At 47.9% G+C, this 18,948-nt stretch overlaps 1 protein-coding gene across 1 annotated transcript in view; it reads left to right on the top strand.

Annotated features, from left to right (window-relative positions):
- Nucleotides 1-18,948, top strand: part of LOC126262786 (trehalase-like) — a 366,709-nt gene that overhangs the window by 16,166 nt on the left and 331,595 nt on the right. The gene's annotated exons all lie outside the window — the stretch shown is intronic.

Raw genomic sequence — 18,948 nt, 5'->3', positions numbered from 1 at the left:
GCACGTTGAATCTGCCACTCTGAGTACCCATTTTTTCGAAATACAGTTCTCAGATGTTCCAATTCCTGGGGTAGACTCTCTGCGTCAGAGATAATGTGCGCCCTATGTACTAGAGTTTTAAGCACCCCATTCCTCTGTGAAGGGTGGTGGCAGCTGTCTGCGTGCAAATACAGATCAGTGTGCGTTGTCTTCCGATACACCCCATGGCCTAGGGTGCCGTCAGGCCTTCTCTTGACCAAGACGTCAAGGAAAGGTAGTTTACCCTCCTTTTCAGTCTCCATAGTGAATTTGATGTTGGGGTGTATGGAGTTTAGATGTGTAAGGAAGTCAATGAGTTTATCCATACCATGTGGCCAGATGACGAACGTGTCGTCCACGTAACGGAAAAAGCAAGTAGGTTTCCATTCGGATGACGACAAGGCTTCCTCCTCGAAGTTCTCCATGTACAAATTCGCTACCACCGGTGAGAGTGGGCTACCCATGGCGACTCCCTCCGTTTGTTCGTAGTATTCTCCATTAAAAAGAAAATACGTGGAAGTCAAGACATGCCTAAAAAGTTCAGTGGTCTTCTCGTCAAACTTCTGACTAATCAATTCTAGTGACTCTCGCAGGGTGGACAACAAGACGAGGTCGCTTCTCAAGGACGCAGATTTACCGGAGGGTGACGCTAAAAAATTGTTACCCCAAGGTCCGGTACCGCCTAGACTATATGGACTCCCAAAGGTTCACAAAGAGGGGGTACCATTACGCCCCAGTGTCAGCTACATCAGGGCACCTACATATTTGTTGGCCAAATACCTGACGGGAATATTAAGTCCTTATGTGGGTATATGCCCTCATCACATCTATAATTCCGTGGATTTTGTTAAACGCATTGATAGCTTCACGTTGGGTGAGTCAGATATCATGGTGAGTTTTGACGTCGTTTCCTTGTTCACGAGGGTACCCCTGTGAGAGTCACTAGAAATGATTAGTCAGAAGTTTGACGAGAAGACCACTGAGCTGTAACGTCAGTATGGGCGTCACACACACACACACACACACACACACACACATCCCGAGTGGTAGAACAGCATGATCTGTGATGTTGGTATCCAAAATGCCTCAGAGGTGTCCCATTAGAATGGCAATAGAGAGAAAGTGGTCAAACAGATGTGAGGGATGATAGCGCGCTCTGGTGGTGGTGCTACGCACTAGGTCAGTTTGGCTCTGGGCCTTGTGGTGAACACACTGAATGGCGGTAGCGGCTCAAATTGTTTAAATAAAGATTGGTACATGATTTCGACAGCTGATGAATAGCAAACATGTTTGCACAGTCTTTTAGTGGTTTGCATATCTGTAGGCTTTGTGATGTGATCCCAAGCATGTCACAGCATATGTTTTGTATCAGCATATTAAATATACTCCATCCCTAAATAAATTGTACCAAAATAAATTACACTCTTTCCTCTCCCCACCAGCCCTCCCTAAGAGGAGGTGGCAGTCGAGTGACTGATGTTACTCCAAGTGTCCTTTGTTCCACGTCATTTTCTTAGCTTAGTAGAGGTAGCCCAATTGACCTATCTTTCCACAAAAATTCAAACTTGGTGCCAGCTCCTAGGATAAGGTGGCAATGAGATGACTTAGGTTAATGGAGGTAGTGCAGGTGTCCTTTCTTTCATGCCAAAATTTAAACTTCCCACCAGGAGGGTGTGGCACTAGTGTCATCAACTGACGTCACGGCCGCCATCTCGGATGACGTCATGTGCTGTGCACATTACTGCATGTTAGTACACATTAGTACATGTTAGCCCACCAATATGGGTTGGTAAGGGGGCGTGGTGGTCAGTTGAGGATCATGGTGAAGAGTAACTATTTCCTTGCAAGTCCACGTGGGCGTTGCACTCGCGAAAATCTGACAAAATTTGAATTTCCCACCTGGGAGGGGGCGTGGCACTTTTTCAATTTCCCACTGCCGCCATTTTGGATTTGGGGTGGCAACCCTATCAGTGTGTCTGTGACATCACAGGTCTAGCAGTACTTGCATCATTGCCTGACGTCATGGCCGCCATCTTGGACGACAGCGCCCTCTGGTGGTGGCACTGCGTAGCATGTCAGTTTGAGTCCGGACCTCATGACGAACACAGTTTACCAACATCTTGGATTATGTCACAGATGAGAGCACACTCGGCTACAGTACTGTGTACTAAGTCAGTTGGAGTCCGGACTTCATGGTGAACACACTGGATGGCCGTACTGCATGAAATTGTTTAAATAAAGACTTATATCCAGAACTGGTCGAGTCCTTTTCGCACGAATCCTTAGAAAGAGGTGGCAGTCGGGTGACTTAGGTTAGTGGAGTTAGTCCAACTGCCCTTTCTTTCCAACCATTTTCTTAGGTGTGTTGCATTATCCTGTTGGAATTTTTCTGGGGGATGGAAGCAGAAGGGGGGCATGGCACTTTCCCACCAAATGCCGCCATCTTGGATATGGTACTTGCGTTATCAACTGATGTCATTGTCACCATCTTGGATGACATCATGCGCTGTTGCTAAGGCTGCACACCGACATCTTGGATACATCTGGCAACAATGCAGAGTGTGCCAGAAACAGCTTCACCCCAATACTTTCATTGCTACCTCGGAGATACTATGTCCCATTGCTCGTGTGCCAGCTATAACACCAAGTTCAAACTCACCTGATAACCTAACATTATAACAGCAGTAACCGATCTAACAACTACCCCAGACACTTGTCCTACATAGGCGTTCCCAACTGCAGTCCCATATAGGCTTTGCCGACTGCAGTGGCATTCTGCCTGTTTGCATTTCTCTGTGGTTGAATACCAGTTTCTTCGGCGCTTCAGTGTAGCTTCTCCTTCTTCTTATCAAGTCACCATCTCTTTCTGGATGTTGGCTGGCATTATATGTACATTTGTTTTTGATTTTGTGGATCTAAAAAGTTGTAGGGAAGTGCGTCCGAACCACTCTCTCAGATTCGGTAGCCACGTTGTTCATCTTCTCGCTGCTGATTTTTCCCTAAAACTTTTCATTCCATTATCAGGCTTAGAATACTGCTTTTTCTTCTCTCACGATCTGTCAAAATACTCTAGCTTTCTGGTTTTGACTGTATTTTCACATTCCTTATCGCTATTGATTCCCCATAGGATACCTTCACTGCCAATTCCTTGTGTCCGAGGTAGTTTTAACACTCGTCGATACTGCCAGATTTTGAATGCTCCAGCTCAGCAACAGAGTGACTTCACCCCTTTGAGAGTCGCAGCTAGCTATACTCTAGCAGTCAGTACAGTGGGCCGAGCGTGCTCACCACTGCCTCCTCGTGCAGCGCGCAGACCGAAGAACACACGGCGACGGGCGGGGGACGCGGCACGCTGCAGTGCCACGACGTCCAACTTTCCACAATAGCTATAAAAACTTCAGCGAACTACGAGGCCGGCATTTCCGACAAGCTGACAACAGTGGCCAGTTTATCTGGAAGGCGAGCGTCCTGTAGGCGGCTTGTGGACACTGTGCCAAGTACGTAGTCTGCCCTTTGACACGCCACTAGGAAAAAAATGGTTCAAATGGCTCTGAGCACTATGGGACTTAACATCTGTGTCATCAGTCCCCTAGAACTTAGAACTACTTAAACCTAACTAACCTAAGGAAATCACACACATCCATGCCCGAGGCAGGATTCGAACCTGCGACCGCAGCAGTCACGCGGTTCCGGACTGAGCGCCTAGGACCGCTAGACCACCGCGGCCGGCATGCCCCTAGCAGTGTCTAACCATTGTATCTGCAATAGTTCTGAAACCATTATGTGTTGTAGTGAACAATTTGCTTGTTGGTAGCACAAGAACCAATAGTAATACCAGATTTCTACTACCAAATAGTCGTCATAAAATGGTGTTAGTATCTCAGCTGTAATTATCGTTTAAGTTATACACTTACTGCATAACGCACCACGTATCACACGTATTTGATACCATAGGTTTTAGAACACGTCTTCGGGGCTAACTGGTTTAGTGCCTGAATACCATTCTGGTGGGTTCAAAACTCAGCCAGTCTCTGTATTATTTTCAGTTAGTGTTTCGTTCCTCTCTGGCAGTTACTTCTTAATTTTATTTGATTTGCGTCAACGTCTGCATTGTACTCCTCTTGTCACCTAACGGTGAATGGCGGAGGATACCTCTCGCAACACTAACTTATTCGTCCCTTCCCTATGTCTAGGTAGCGTAAAACGTAAATCGTTGTTCGCTCTTATATACATTTGGCCAGTTTAGCCTGAGAACATCGACTGGAGAGAAACCCCTTATGCCGCGTTCGTAATACGCCATAATAACAAAGCAAGTAACAACGATTAATAAGGCGCTACATCAACTAGAAAAGTACCAGCAGCCGTGTCTACGGGCGACAGGGCCAGTGCGAATGTTTATCGCGACAACTTTTGACGATGGCGTTCCGTTCAGTTCCGTTGACGGCCCGCGAGAATGCCACCGTTTGCAGCGTACTGTCGAACGTTGTGCCGTTTCGCTGCGACCGTTCCGTGGCGCACTGTCAGCCGACCTCCCGTCAGTGATTTGCGTTGGTACGTCAGGGTCCGAGTCCGGGCCGTTCCTTGTTCCTTTCGGATATTTCCAGTCGTTAGTACAAGGGAAGACCAAAGGGACAGTTGGAATGCTACACTGACACCTTGCCTACATGCCGGTGCTGATATACCCGCATCTGAATCGTGCTGCGTTGCATATACGTTGCAGCAACGCTCTCGCTCTTTATATGTATGTCCCCCTAACAGAAAACCCAAGTCTAGCCAAGTAAGTCATTTGATGGGGCTGCAATCTTATGGTTAATGACGAGACGAACACTGTTTTCTACGATTGTTCCCCTAGCATTTCATCAAGTCACGTCCATCACGAGGCGATAGTTTCCTACTTACTGTTGCCTCCTCCGTGGACCGTGTATGCCAAAGGTTTTTTTCTCCACCGAGACACATAAAACACGTAGACTAGGTATGACGTGGAAAAGGACGACTCGGAAGTCCCGACGAGAGACGTTACGAATGCATCTTATATGTGAACACGTGTACTCCGGGAAACTCAAAAAGAAGAAGAAGAAGATGATGATGATGATGATGAGGATGATGATGGTGATGATGACACTGCAGTCGATATAACCGTAATGCAGGTAACGGCAGCCCAATTTCTATTTCACTAGCTTTTGTTTTCTATTGATGTGAATTTCTTCGAGACGAGCAAACTGTCATGAGCAGTAGTAGAGGCAGAGGTCTGTTGGGACGCCTTGGATTTCCACTGAGAGGCGTGTTCGTAACAGTAACAGACGTCGACCGAATTATTTCCAAGACCGAACAAATAGGCATATTTGTACGTCAAGTAATGGTTTACTTCGTTTGCAAAACAGAACTGTGATTTCCACATCGGATGTCGGTGACTTGCACTAATTAATAGTATTGCGCTGTGCTGAACAAACTTAAAGTGGCGAAATCTAACCAATCAAGTTTCTTTATTCCAAATTACCCAATGATCTAAAACAGCATGTTGTTCTGCAGTTCCAACCGTAACCTTATTTGCTTAGCATTCACGGCACGTTGCTAAGCGGAAATGCGATAAGTGAGCGTGAGCCGCTCTACCACTTGATCGTCCGCTGCCCGACAATGGTGAACTGTAGTTGCTGACTATGCAAGTTGCAGGAGCTACGACCGCCCACTGTAACACGTCGTACGCAACCTACGCAGTTGGATTATGCCTATCAAACACTCACACACACATGACGAGTTTCGATCCCCACATCGAAGGTGGCACTTGTTTCAACAGCGCGGGGAGCCACGTGTCGGGCGGACGCTGAGAGCTGACACGTTCCAGTGCGCGAGTGCAGCGCCCGAACGAGTCATTCGTTTCACGAGTTGACGCAGGACCCAGAAAATCTCGACGGAGTAGAACGGCCATTCCACCGAAGCCGTCAAGCGTGGAATGAGGGTCATGTCTAAACGCCTGTCGCAAACTTATTTGAACATTTCTTCAACAAAATATAATTGTGGTACAATTGTTGTAAGTATCTCACATAAATGAACGGGAATCTCATTCACGAAACCGATGAACGGTGTCACGAGAAACAGCAAAAGTCATTTGAGCACTGTGTTGTGTCCTCTGGCTAACACACAGGAGCTACTTGACACTGCCCTGTTCGCCATCACGTATACATAGCGGGCGGCGTGCACCGCCGAAACGCAGCAAGCCACTGCAGCCGCAGAGCACTGTCCGCCCAAGTTACGAGGAATGGATCACGAATGTAGACGTCAAAACACTGGAACTGTGTCAGCAACTGAGGAATGAAATGAGAGGATGGTATAGGATTATTGGTAGGGAGACCCCGTCTGCTGTTGTTTGGCTTCGTGATGCAAGTATTTCTAGTTAACACTGCATGGGTGATATGTCTGTCGACGAAGAGCGAGATGAAATGAGGAGGACAACACCCACACGTAGCCCCCGAGCGAAGAATATATCCGATCCGGTAGGGAATCGAACCTGGGAAGTCAGCCTCTTGAGGCAGCAACACTGAACACTAGATCACGAACTGCGGTCTCGTGTCAGAAAAGAAGCCAACGAGATAGGAGTAAGTAAGCAGCTGTGGCTGAAACCTTAGTGGCTCGTGGGGACGACCACTGTGCTTGGCTAAGAGGGAGCAGGGGGCGCCCTGTAAGCGCAACGGATCAGGCGGGGCGCGCACTCAACCCAGGACTGGGCAGCGGGGCGTAACGGTGGCGGCGGGAGGCATGTAGGCCGCTGGAGACGACGGCCTTCTCACCTGGCGGAACGTTATGCCCAGATCCGCCCACACAGCCGGCCATTATTTTTCACGAGTTACACTGGCAGAAATGGGGACTGACAAGGTTTAAGTTGTCACTGAGTGCCGCGCACATAGTTGCACTGGAAGATGCCGACCACGAAGGTTAGCAGCCCCAATTGGAATCCTGAACGTGGACACAATTTTAACTTGGCAAATCGTCCGACAGATCATCTGAAGAATGGCTAACTCTGCATGAGATATTCACTCTGGGTATCAAGTACGATTTACTGCGGGCTGCAGAGGTGTAGTGCGGTTGTCCTTTGCAAACTTTCCCTGTAAGAAGGAAAGCTCTATGGCGTCCCATACTCCGCAGATCTAGAGCTTATTTGTACCACCGCCATCTCAAAGTCTACCTGAAATTAAAAATCGTTGTAAGAACGTGTAATTCTCCCACAGTTACATATACACTACTGGCCATTAAAATTGCAACACCAAGAAGAAATGCAGATGATAAACGGGTATTCATTGGACAAGTATATTACACTAGAGCTGACATGTGATTACATTTTCACGCAATTTGGGTGCATAGATCCTGAGAAATCAGTACCCAAAACAACCGTAATAACGGCCTTGATACGCCTGGGCATTGAGTGAAACAGAGCTTGGATGGCGTGTACAGGTACAGCTGCCCATGCAGCTTCAACACGATACCGCAGTTCATCAAGAGAAGTGACTGGCGTATTGTGACGAGCCAGTTGCCCGGCTACCATTCACCAGACGTTTTCAGTTGGTGAGAGATCTGGAGATTGTGCTGGCCAGAGCAGCAGCCGAACATTTTCTGTATCAAGAAAGGCCCCTACAGGACCTGCAACATACGGTCGTGCATTATCCTGCTGAAGTGTAGGGTTTCGCAGGGATCGAATGAAGGGTATAGCCACAGGTCGTAACACTTCTTAAATGTAACGTCCACTGTTCAAAGTGCCGTGAATGCGAATAAGAGGTGACCGAGACGTGTAACCAATGGTACCCCATACCATCACGCTGGGTGATACGCCAGTATGGCGATGACGAATACAGGCATCCAATGTGCGTTCATCGCGATGTCGCCAAACACGGATGCGACGAACATGAAGCTGTAAACAGAACCTGCATTCATCCGAAAAAATGACGTTTTGCCATTCGTGGACCCTGGTTCGTCGTTGAGTACACCATTGCAGGCGCTCCCGTCTCTGATGCAGCGTCGAGAGCAACCGCAGCCACGGTCTCTGAGCTCATAGTCCATGCAGCTGCAAACGTCGTCGATCTGTTCGTGCAGATGGTTGTTGTCTTGCAAACGTCCCCATCTGCTGACTCAGGGATCGAGACGTGGCTGCACGATCCGTTACAGCCAGGCGGATAAGATGCCTGTCATCTCGACTGCTAGTGATACGAGGCCGTTGGGATCCAGCACGGCGTTCCGTATTACCCTCCTGAACCCACCGATTCCATATTCTGCTAACAGTCATTGGATCTCGACCAACGCGAGCAGCAATGTCGCGATACGATAAACCGCAATCGCAATAGGCTACAATCCGACCTTTATCAAAGTCGGGAACGTGGCGGTACGCATTTCTCCTCCTTACACGAGGCATCATAGCAACGTTTCACCAGACAACGCCGGTCAACTGCTGTTTTGTGTATGAGAAATCGGTTGGAAACTTTCCTCATGTCAGCACGTTGTAGGTGTCGCCACCGGCGCAAACCTTGTGTGAATGCTCTGAAAAGCTAATCATTTGCGTATCACAGCATCTTCTTCCTGTCGGTTAAATTTCGCGTCTGTAGCACGTCATCTTCGTGGTGTAGCAATTTTAATGGCCCGTAGTGTAGTATATCCAGCTCTCACACGGTAACAAGTTGTGGGGCTGGTAAACGACCCTCGCGATCGAGCGAGACTGAGATGTCTCAACACGGGCCGCAACTCGGAGAGGTTTCGAGCGCTGCGCCAGCAGTCCGTGGCGTGTGAGCGCCCCTTGCTCTGACTCGGCTCGCGCAGGCGATACGCGCCTCTCCCGGCCAGCCGCGACCCCCAGCAGCCAGCCTGCTGTACTGCACGGCGGCGCACAGCCGCCGCGGCTGCTTTCGCCTTCCTCTGTTATCGTCCAACTAGCCCTTCCCGTGCCTCTGAGGACTACTCTTCACGGTGCAATTTCTGGAACACTGTGTCTGAGTGACTGACAGAATGGTCATACACAAGAACGTGTCCACAAGTTACCAGCTGCTAAAGTATGAAAACGACATACGCACAATCAGATAAAACGAAGAAGATTATGTATCAGGAATTAAACACCTAACAAACGAAATAAAGTATATTATGTGAGCTGGTACCAAGATACTTCATTAGTTGGCAGAAGCGCTCAAAGATCTAGCTGAGCGCGAGATATCTTGGTCTGTGGCGTAAAATATTCCATTTAGTCCGACGTACTCATTCACAGATATGAAAATTACCGAACAATTGTTCAATAAGTCAGTGCTGCAAAATAGTAATGCGAATTCTTTACAGACGAATGGAAAAACTTGGAGAAGCCGATCTCGGCGAAGATCACTTTGGATTCCGTAGTAATATTGGAACACGTGAGGCAATACTGACCCTACGACTTATCTTAGCAGCTCGATTAAGGAAAGGCAAACCTACGTTTCTAGCATTTGTAGACTTAGAGAAAGCTTTTGACTAGAATACTGTCTTTCGAATTATGGAGGTGGCAGGGGTCAAATACAGGGAGCGAAAGGCTATTTACAATTTGTACAGAAACCAGATGGCAGTTATAAGAGTCGAGGGACATGAAAGGGAAGCAGTGGTTGGGAAGGGAGTGAGACAGGGTTGTAGCCTCTCCCCGATGTTATTCAACCTGTATATTGAGCAAGAAGTAAAGGAAACAAAAGAAAAAATCGGAGTAGGTATTAAAATGCATGGAGAAGAAATAAAAACTTTGAGGTTCGCCGATGACATTGTAATTCTGTCAGAGGCAGCAAAGAAAGGACTTGGAAGAGCAGTTGATCGGAGTGGACAGTGTCTTGAAAGGAGGATATAAGATGAACATCAACAAAAGCAAAACGAGGATAATGGAATATAGTAGAATTAAATCGGGTGATGCTGAGGGAATTAAATTACGAAATGAGGCACAAAGTAGTAAAGGGGGTTTGCTATTTGGGGAGCAAAATAACTGATGATGGTCGAAGTAGAGAAGATATAAAATGTAGACTGGCAATGGTAAGGAAAGCATTTCTGAAGAAGAGAAATTTGTTAACATCGAGTGTAGATTTAAGTGTCAGGAAGTCATTTCTGAAAGTATTTGTATGGAGTGCAGCCATGTATGGAAGTGAAACATGGACGATAACTAGTTTGGACAAGAAGAGAATAGAAACTTTCGAAATGTGGTGCTATAGAAGAATGCTGAAGATTAGATGGGTAGATCATATAATTAATGAGGAGGTATTGAATCGGATTGGGGAGAAGGGAAGTTTGTGGCACAACTTGACTAGAAGAAGGGATCGGTTGGTAGGACATGTTCTGAGGCATCATCACCAATTTAGTATTGGAGGGCAGTGTGGAGGGTAAGAATCGCAGAGGGAGGCCAAGAGATGAATAAACTAAACAGATACAGTAGGATGTTGGTTGCAGTAGGTACTGGGAGATGAAGAAGCTTGCACAGGATAGAGTTGCATGGAGAGCTCCATCAAACCAGTCTCAGGACTGAAGACCACAACAAGAACTCATTCAAAGGACTACTAAATTCATTTTCCAGTTGCAACAGAACTGCGCGATACACAAGATCTCTTCAGCCCCTCCTGTGCCGCCTTCTCGTACATTCGTTTGTGATTACCTGGCAGCATCGAAATAACACCATTACATCGTAATCAGTAGAGTGTGAATGTCTACCACGTATGGCGCAGCGTCTCTTATGGAGGTAATGGGTACATCTCCTGAGCGTAAGGAGCGCACCCGCCGCCACCACCACCACCCGTTCGCCCTTCACTTCATGCAAGGGGACCTGCAGCACTGCCTAATTACCTACAAACAAGATGTGGCTGCGGCTGGTCCCGTGAGGGCGCCCCCGACGGAGCACACGGCACTCTAGAGGTTCTGTTGCTACACCCGCACCAACTTTCAACAGAGAGCACGTTGTGCCACAAGCCAGGGGGTTGCCTTGTCCACTTCCTCACCAATGTCATTCGACGTCCCTGACCAGTCCCGCCGCGCGGGGTAGCCGCCCGGTCTAGGCGCCTTGCCACGGTTCGAGCGGTTCCCCCCGTCCTCCTTCCGGCATGGGTGTGTGTGTGTGTGTGTGTTGTCCTTACCATAAGTTAGTTCAGGTTAGATTAAGTAGTGTGTAACCCTAGGGACCAATGACCTCAGCAGTTTGGTCCCATACAAGCTTACCACCACCTCACCAGTTTCTTTACCAGCGCACCCAACAGCCGAAGAAATGCCGAAAAGCGCATGAGGGTGACGCCTGTATCACAACGGAGTGGACATTTTTTCTCCTGAAGACAAACGGGCCTTAAGACGTTCACTCGTGCGAATGAGTCAGATCGTTCAAATGGCCCTAAGCACTATGGGAATTAACATCTGAGGTCATCAGTCCCCTAGACTTAGAACTACTGAAACCTAACTAACCTAAGGACATCACACACATCCATGCCCGAGGCAGGATTCGAACTTACGTCCGTAGCAGCAGCGCGGTTAGAGACTGAACCGCCTAGAACAGCTCGTTCACAGCGGCCGGCCAGTGAGATCGTATAGCGAGCGAGCCACGCACTGTGACATAGTTCACTTTTTTAGGCAACCATTTCATTTGATCCAAGGGATATTAATACATTTACATGTGACTGTAGTTTACTGACGACTGTAAGTACAGTTCTTGATGAGTTATATACAAGGTGTAGAAAACTGAAAACACCAACAATGCTTCGTACGTTGTGTGGAACGATAAACTGGGCATTGTTCAACGAGGAGCCTTTGCTGGAAATAGCTTGGGCGCTGCGTATCGTCAACGTTTGAGAACGACTACGTCAGACTGTCATCAAAATCAGCTGTGTAAGCCACCAGCGACGAGTTTGACGTGGATTCAAGCACTTTGCGTAATAGCGTTTCTGGGAATCCACTGCATCTTTCAATAATGTGCTCAACGTAACTAGGTAACAAGCGCAGTAGCGTTGTTGACAGCATTACGGAATGTGCTGCTGCACAAGTACACCAGCTCACGATACGTATCAGCACACCAGTTCACACGTAACAGTACACAAGTACATCAGGTCACGGCATATACCATCCAAGTACACTAGGTCACGGATGTACCTGTACAGAACTATTCCAGTTCACGCAGAAATGCTCATTGTCATTAGACTCAGGGGAATTGTATACAGAATTTCCTACGTGTAATACAGAGTTACTGAAAAACGAGTGTTGAGATAAGTAAAAGTGACAACAAAGACGCTGCTGAGCGCCTGAATTGAGAATTACTGATGAAATCGAACGTACGAAAGCATCAAGATTCTTAGAAGGTATAAGCCTTCCCTGATGTGATGTCTCGATCCCATACGAACGACATTGAGACTTACTTTCCGATACTGAGCTTTGACCTTTGCAAACCCATTGATTAGAGACATCGTATAACATCGTTTTGAAATTCTCTACATTTAATTTGGAATCTGTCGCTGGCTTAGAAGCGACTGGTTCAAACACACATCTTAAGCTGGACATACGAGTTCGTATTAAAAACTCCTGTTGTATAGGACATAAAAGATGCGAAATAAGTCAAAATTGGTCAAATTGCGGTCTCTGAAGTCAAGTAATGGGAAGTAAGGGTATATGAAAGATGTAGGTCACAAAAGTTAAATTGCATGGAAATATGAAATAAGCGGAAATAAGGGGAAAATGTTGTACAACCTTGTACGTATAAGCGGTGCGTAAACTAAAGACCGAGCAATACTTTTTTAACTATGAAAATAGAGGAAATTTATTTATAAAACCTCAAAACACACTACTGGCCATTAAAATTCCTACACCACGAAGATGACGTACTATACGCGAAATTTAACACACAGGAAGACGATGCTATGATATGCAAATGATTAGCTTTTCAGAGCATTCGCACAAGGTTGGCGCCGGTGGCAACACCTACAACGTGCTGACACGAGGAAAATTTCCAACCGGTTTCTCATACACAAACACCAATTGACCGGCGTTGCCTGGTGAAACGTTGTGATGCCTCGTATAAGGAGGAGAAATACGTACCATCACGTTTCCGACTTTGATAAAGGTCGGAATGTAGCCTATCGTGATTGCGGTATATCGTATCAAGACATTGCGTTGGTCGAGATCCAATGATTCCTAGCAGAATATGGAATCAATGGGTTCAGGAGGGTAATACGGAACGCCGTGCTGGATCCCAACGGCCTCGTATCACTAGCAGTCGAGATGACAGGCATCTTATCCGCATGGCTGTAACGTATCGTGCAGCCACGTCTCGATCCCTGAGTCAACAGATGGGGACGTATGCAAGACAACAACCATCTGCACAAACAGTTCGACGACTTTTGCAGCAGCACGGACTATCAGATCGGAGATCATGGCTACGGTTACCCTTGACGCTGCATCACAGACAGGAGCGCCTGCGATGGTGTACTCAACGACGAACCTGGGTGCACGAATGGCAAAACGTCATTTTTTCGGATGAATGCAGGTTCTGTTTACAGCATCATGATGGTCGCCTCCGTGTTTGGCGACATCGCGGTGAACGCACATTGGAAGTGTGTATTCGTCATCGCCATACTGGCGTATCACCCGGTGTGATGGTATGGCGTGCCATTGGTTACAAGTCTCGGTCACCTCTTGTTCACATTGACGGCACTTTGAACAGTGGACGTTACACTTCAGGTGTGTTACGACCCGTGGCTCTACCCTTCATTCGATCCCTGCGAACCCTACATTTCAGCAGGATAATGCACGACCGCATGTTACAGGTCCTGTACGGGCCTTTCTGGATACAGAAAATGTTCGACTGCTACCCTGGCCATCACATTCTCCAGATCTCTCACCAATTGAAAACGTCTGGTCAATGGTGGCCGAGGAACTGGCTCGTCACAATACGCCAGTCACTACTCTTGATGAACTGTGGTTTTGTGCTGAAGCTGCATGGGCAGCTGTACCTGTAGACGCCATCCAAGCTCTGTTTGACTCAATGCCCGCGCGTATCAAGGCGGTTATTATGGCCATAGGTGGTTGTTCTGGGTTCTGATTTCTCAGGATGTATGCTTCCAAATTGCGTGAACATGTAATCACATGTCAGTTCTAGTATAATATATTTGTCCAATGAATAACCGTTTATCATCTGTATTTCTTCTTGGTGTAGCAATTTTAATGGCCAGTAGTGTAAAAATTTTTTGCCATGCTACCGTTGGAGCTCGGACAGCGGATTTGGAGACATAAACATATGTCGTACATGAAAAAATACCGCCACTGCGGTTTATAGCTGTGCAGAGGAAGTAACTTACTGGTGTGAAACTCCTGTCGTTTGTTACAAATTTCTTGCAAAGAATTATAGAAAAATGGACACCTATATGGAAACATAATTTTTCCAAGTAGTTGTATACCGTCTTTGGAATAACTTTTTATTTGTTTTAAGGAAATGAAAGCGCTGCGAACACTCGAAGTCAAGATTACACAAACATACCCCCGTGTGGGACGAGGGGTGATCGGCTGGGTGTACAGCGGAGAAGGCGGCCGATGAAGGCGTTTGGCGCATTTTCCTGCCACAGCAAAGAGCACTCGTATGTTAACAAAGCGTTAAAATTAGCGATAGTTTATGAAATACATTTGTTTGGTTGTCTGTCTTCCACGGCAACTGTTGTAGCAGTAGACATTTTGTTTTCATTGCTCCCCCGTCCCTGGAACCAGATCGCCTCCCTGTGTCGCTGCTACCGATAGCGCCATTGTTTCCACCGCGGCAGGGCAGAGCCAATCGGCGACGCCCCGCCCTGCCGCCTCGCTGGTTAGCGTTCGGTTTACCAGCCACTAAGACGCCCCAAGAATCAGGGAAGAAATCCAACAGTACGTACAGGAAATACTCATGTCTTTTCCATGAAGTCGGCCATAATAACTAAACACGACTATTTCTGAGGAGACCATAGTCACAGCGTTGCAACACTTTAGCACGCTAATAGCCTTAGTGGTTTTCGTAGTTCTCGTTGCTTCACCACAGTCTTGCCTCAGCCTTCCACGAAGCGTTCACTTACATACTCAGAGACATCCTTTACTATCTTCCTCAGAGCTTCCAAGAATGTTAGCAACATAAATGAGGGGGTTCTTTGAAACGTAATATTTCTCTCGAAGTCCAACACTTTGCTGTACATTTCCCAACATAAATCTAGCTATAGTGCCTGTTTCCATCGGTCGTTTTCCTTTTCCGCAAGGTTCTGTCATTATGCAAAATCTGATTGATTTTCCGAACACCGGTACGAGAGTGGACTTCGAGGCAAAATTCTGTCCAGTCCTGGAAAGCGAGAGGCAGGAACATTTACCGAGTCTAGTTCTACGAAACCAGAGACGGGGATGTAGTTAATGAAGGTGACAAGTGCTGAAACACGGACTGCAGTGAACATGTGGTCGTCAACGAAAACCTGTGCAGCTCCGACACTAGTAGCCAATCACGTGTGTTCTCGCCAGCGGTATCTCAGCGATTCCAGCTCTCGTTGTCTCCTACGAGTTCGAAACACTACCGTCAGATGTTGTCGCACTGGGTGCACGGGAATAGAACACGACTGTGGGAACGGAGACGGTGGAGAATACCACGATGTGTGGGAATTACTGCAGATTCACCGAAACGCAATGAGCGGCCAGCAGTGGGCGGTGCTGCTCTGTTGAGGAGCTCTGTCAGTGGTGTTGGGAGACCGCAGGTGGAAGGGTCAGTGGCAGTGAGAGTTTCAGTCCCTCCTGGACGTTTGCTCGGGCAGCCTAGTGATTCGTGGAAAACCGGGAAATCTGGTCTCGAATCGAGGTCTCGCACAAATTTTCATTACTAACGATAGGTCTGACTGCTCTAGCAATATTGTGGCGAATATGCGTACGTAGAGCCTGGGAGGTACAACAGCGTGCAGTCGAGTATTACCTACTGAATCACCTGAGGCCGCGTGGCAGCTCTGCGAAGCAACAGAGGCCAGCCGGCGACGACCGCGACCTGCCTCAGACGGCACCTGTTGTGCGAGCCGGTATGCTAAACGCCAGTTGCATAAGCACAGCAGCCACCACTGGCTAAGCTTTGTGCTCGTGCCCAAGGCTGCTTACATGAAACGACGTTTTTTGCGACGTTTACTCGACACAGCTCGATACGGGCACCGCTCTGCGGAACTGCCTCTACAGTGAGGAGAGAAGCGTTCCACGACTGCACTACTACACCTGTAAAAAAATTTCAAAATACACTCCTGGAAATGGAAAAAAGAACACATTGACACCGGTGTGTCAGACCCACCATACTTGCTCCGGACACTGCGAGAGGGCTGTACAAGCAATGATCACACGCACGGCACAGCGGACACACCAGGAACCGCGGTGTTGGCCGTCGAAAGGCGCTAGCTGCGCAGCATTTGTGCACCGCCGCCGTCAGTGTCAGCCAGTTTGCCGAGGCATACGGAGCTCCATCGCAGTCTTTAACACTGGTAGCATGCCGCGACAGCGTGGACGTGAACCGTATGTGCAGTTGACGGACTTTGAGCGAGGGCGTATAGTGGGCATGCGGGAGGCCGGGTGGACGTACCGCCGAATTGCTCAACACGTGGGGCGTGAGGTCTCCACAGTACATCGATGTTGTCGCCAGTGGTCGGCGGAAGGTGCACGTACCCGTCGACCTGGGACCGGACCGCAGCGACGCACGGATGCACGCCAAGACCGTAGGATCCTACGCAGTGCCGTAGGGGACCGCACCGCCACTTCCCAGCAAATTAGGGACACTGTTGCTCCTGGGGTATCGGCGAGGACCATTCGCAACCGTCTCCATGAAGCTGGGCTACGGTCCCGCACACCGTTAGGCCGTCTTCCGCTCACGCCCCATCATCGTGCAGCCCGCCTCCAGTGGTGTCGCGACAGGCGTGAATGGAGGGACGAATGGAGACGTGTCGTCTTCAGCGATGAGAGTCGCTTATGCCTTGGTGCCAATGATGGTCGTATGCGTGTTTGGCGCCGTGCAGCTGAGCGCCACAATCAGGACTGCATACGACCGAGGCACACAGGGCCAACACCCGGCATCATGGTGTGGGGAGCGATCTCCTACACTGGCCGTACACCACTGGTGATCGTCGAGGGGACACTGAATAGTGCACGGTACATCCAAACCGTCATCGAACCCATCGTTCTACCATTCCTAGACCGGCAAGGGAACTTGCTGTTCCAACAGGACAATGCACGTCCGCATGTATCCCGTGCCACCCAACGTGCTCTAGAAGGTGTAAGTCAACTACCCTGGCCAGCAAGATCTCCGGATCCGTCCCCCATTGAGCATGTTTGGGACTGGATGAAGCGTCGTCTCACGCGGTCTGCACGTCCAGCACGAACGCTGGTCCAACTGAGGCGCCAGGTGGAAATGGCATGGCAAGCCGTTCCACAGGACTACATCCAGCATCTCTACGATCGTCTCCATGGGAGAATAGCAGCCTGCATTGCTGCGAAAGGTGGATATACACTGTACTAGTGCCGACATTGTGCATTCTCTGTTGCCTGTGTCTATGTGCCTGTGGTTCTGTCAGCGTGATCATGTGATGTATCTGACCCCAGGAATGTGTCAATAAAGTTTCCCCTTCCTGGGACAATGAATTCACGGTGTTCTTATTTCAATTTCCAGGAGTGTAGTTCTCTCCATTGATTCGGTGAGGTAACCCGGAAACTTCCGTCAAGTCTCCAGAATGAGAAGACCAAGTTCCTCAACCGTAATGGTTGACAAACTGTGGCCCAAGTACAAGACAATGGACTGAGATCGATATGTGGGGGAGACATCTTCAGCCACAAATGAGGACTCTGCCACCTGTCACGTGCTCGATTGCCTCTGGCTGGTGACATCCACATTTTTTAACTTAATTTAATTCCCTGTATTCTGGAAAATCAGTTATTCCAAGTACTTCTTCTTTACACTAATTACTAAAACGATAAAAGGCCATAGCCGGCCGCGGTGGTCTAGCGGTTCTGGCGCTGCAGTCTGGAACCGCGGGACTGCTACGGTCGCAGGTTCGAATCCTGCCTCGGGTATGGGTGTGTGTGATGTCCATAGGTTAGTTAGGTTTAAGTAGTTCTAAGTTCTAGGGGACTTATGACCTAAGATGTTGAGTCCCATAGTGCTCAGAGCCATTTGAACCATTTTTGATAAAAGGCCATAACCAGTAATCTCCTTTTGCGACAATCAATGTTAGATCTGATTCACAAGTCTTCCTATAACCTCGATCCGGCTGGAGAAGTCACAAGTATCTTCACTGTAAATACCAATCCACCACACTTAGAAAAGAAAGTCTCAGCAGAAAATGGTAGAAATTATCAGCCACAGTATTTTTTTGTTTTTTGTTTATTTATCACTTAGGAAGCAAGCTAGAAGAGAAATATAATAAAAAAACAGACAGACTTGTATAATTTCTCTGTGGTACATCCAGTGGCATAAAAAAAGCGTTCAAAGTGTACAATGACGTTTATTTCTACATTTTGCTCCATTACCGCATTTCTGCAGCTACCTGCATGTGATACAAATTCGCAAATATGTGCATTCTACTTTGAGTTGAAAAGCGTTCACTGTCCCGCTAATACGTAAAGTTTTGAGTAGTTTCATCCTGCAGTTCTTTGACTCAAGGTGCTAACAATAGACGCACAGTTAATTACACCTTACAGATCAGTTTTCATCTTCACCGCGCATTACTCATTTTGTAAATTTCTCCCATCACATCTCGCACGATTAATTATATCACATCACTAACTTTTGTTACATGTGTATCAAACATTACTGACCGAGCGAGGTGGCGCAGTGGCTAGACACTGGACTCGCATTCGGGAGGACGACGGTTCAATCCCGCGTCCGGCCATCCTGATTCAGGTTTTCCGTGATTTCCCTAAATCGCTCCAGGCAAACGCCGGGATGGTTCCTTTCAAAGGGCA

The sequence above is a fragment of the Schistocerca nitens genome, chromosome 6, assembly GCF_023898315.1.
Source record: "Schistocerca nitens isolate TAMUIC-IGC-003100 chromosome 6, iqSchNite1.1, whole genome shotgun sequence".
In the NCBI taxonomy this organism is placed as follows: domain Eukaryota; kingdom Metazoa; phylum Arthropoda; class Insecta; order Orthoptera; family Acrididae; genus Schistocerca; species Schistocerca nitens.
Note: the sequence above shows the minus strand (reverse complement) of the source record. Positions and strands in the feature narration are given on the sequence as shown.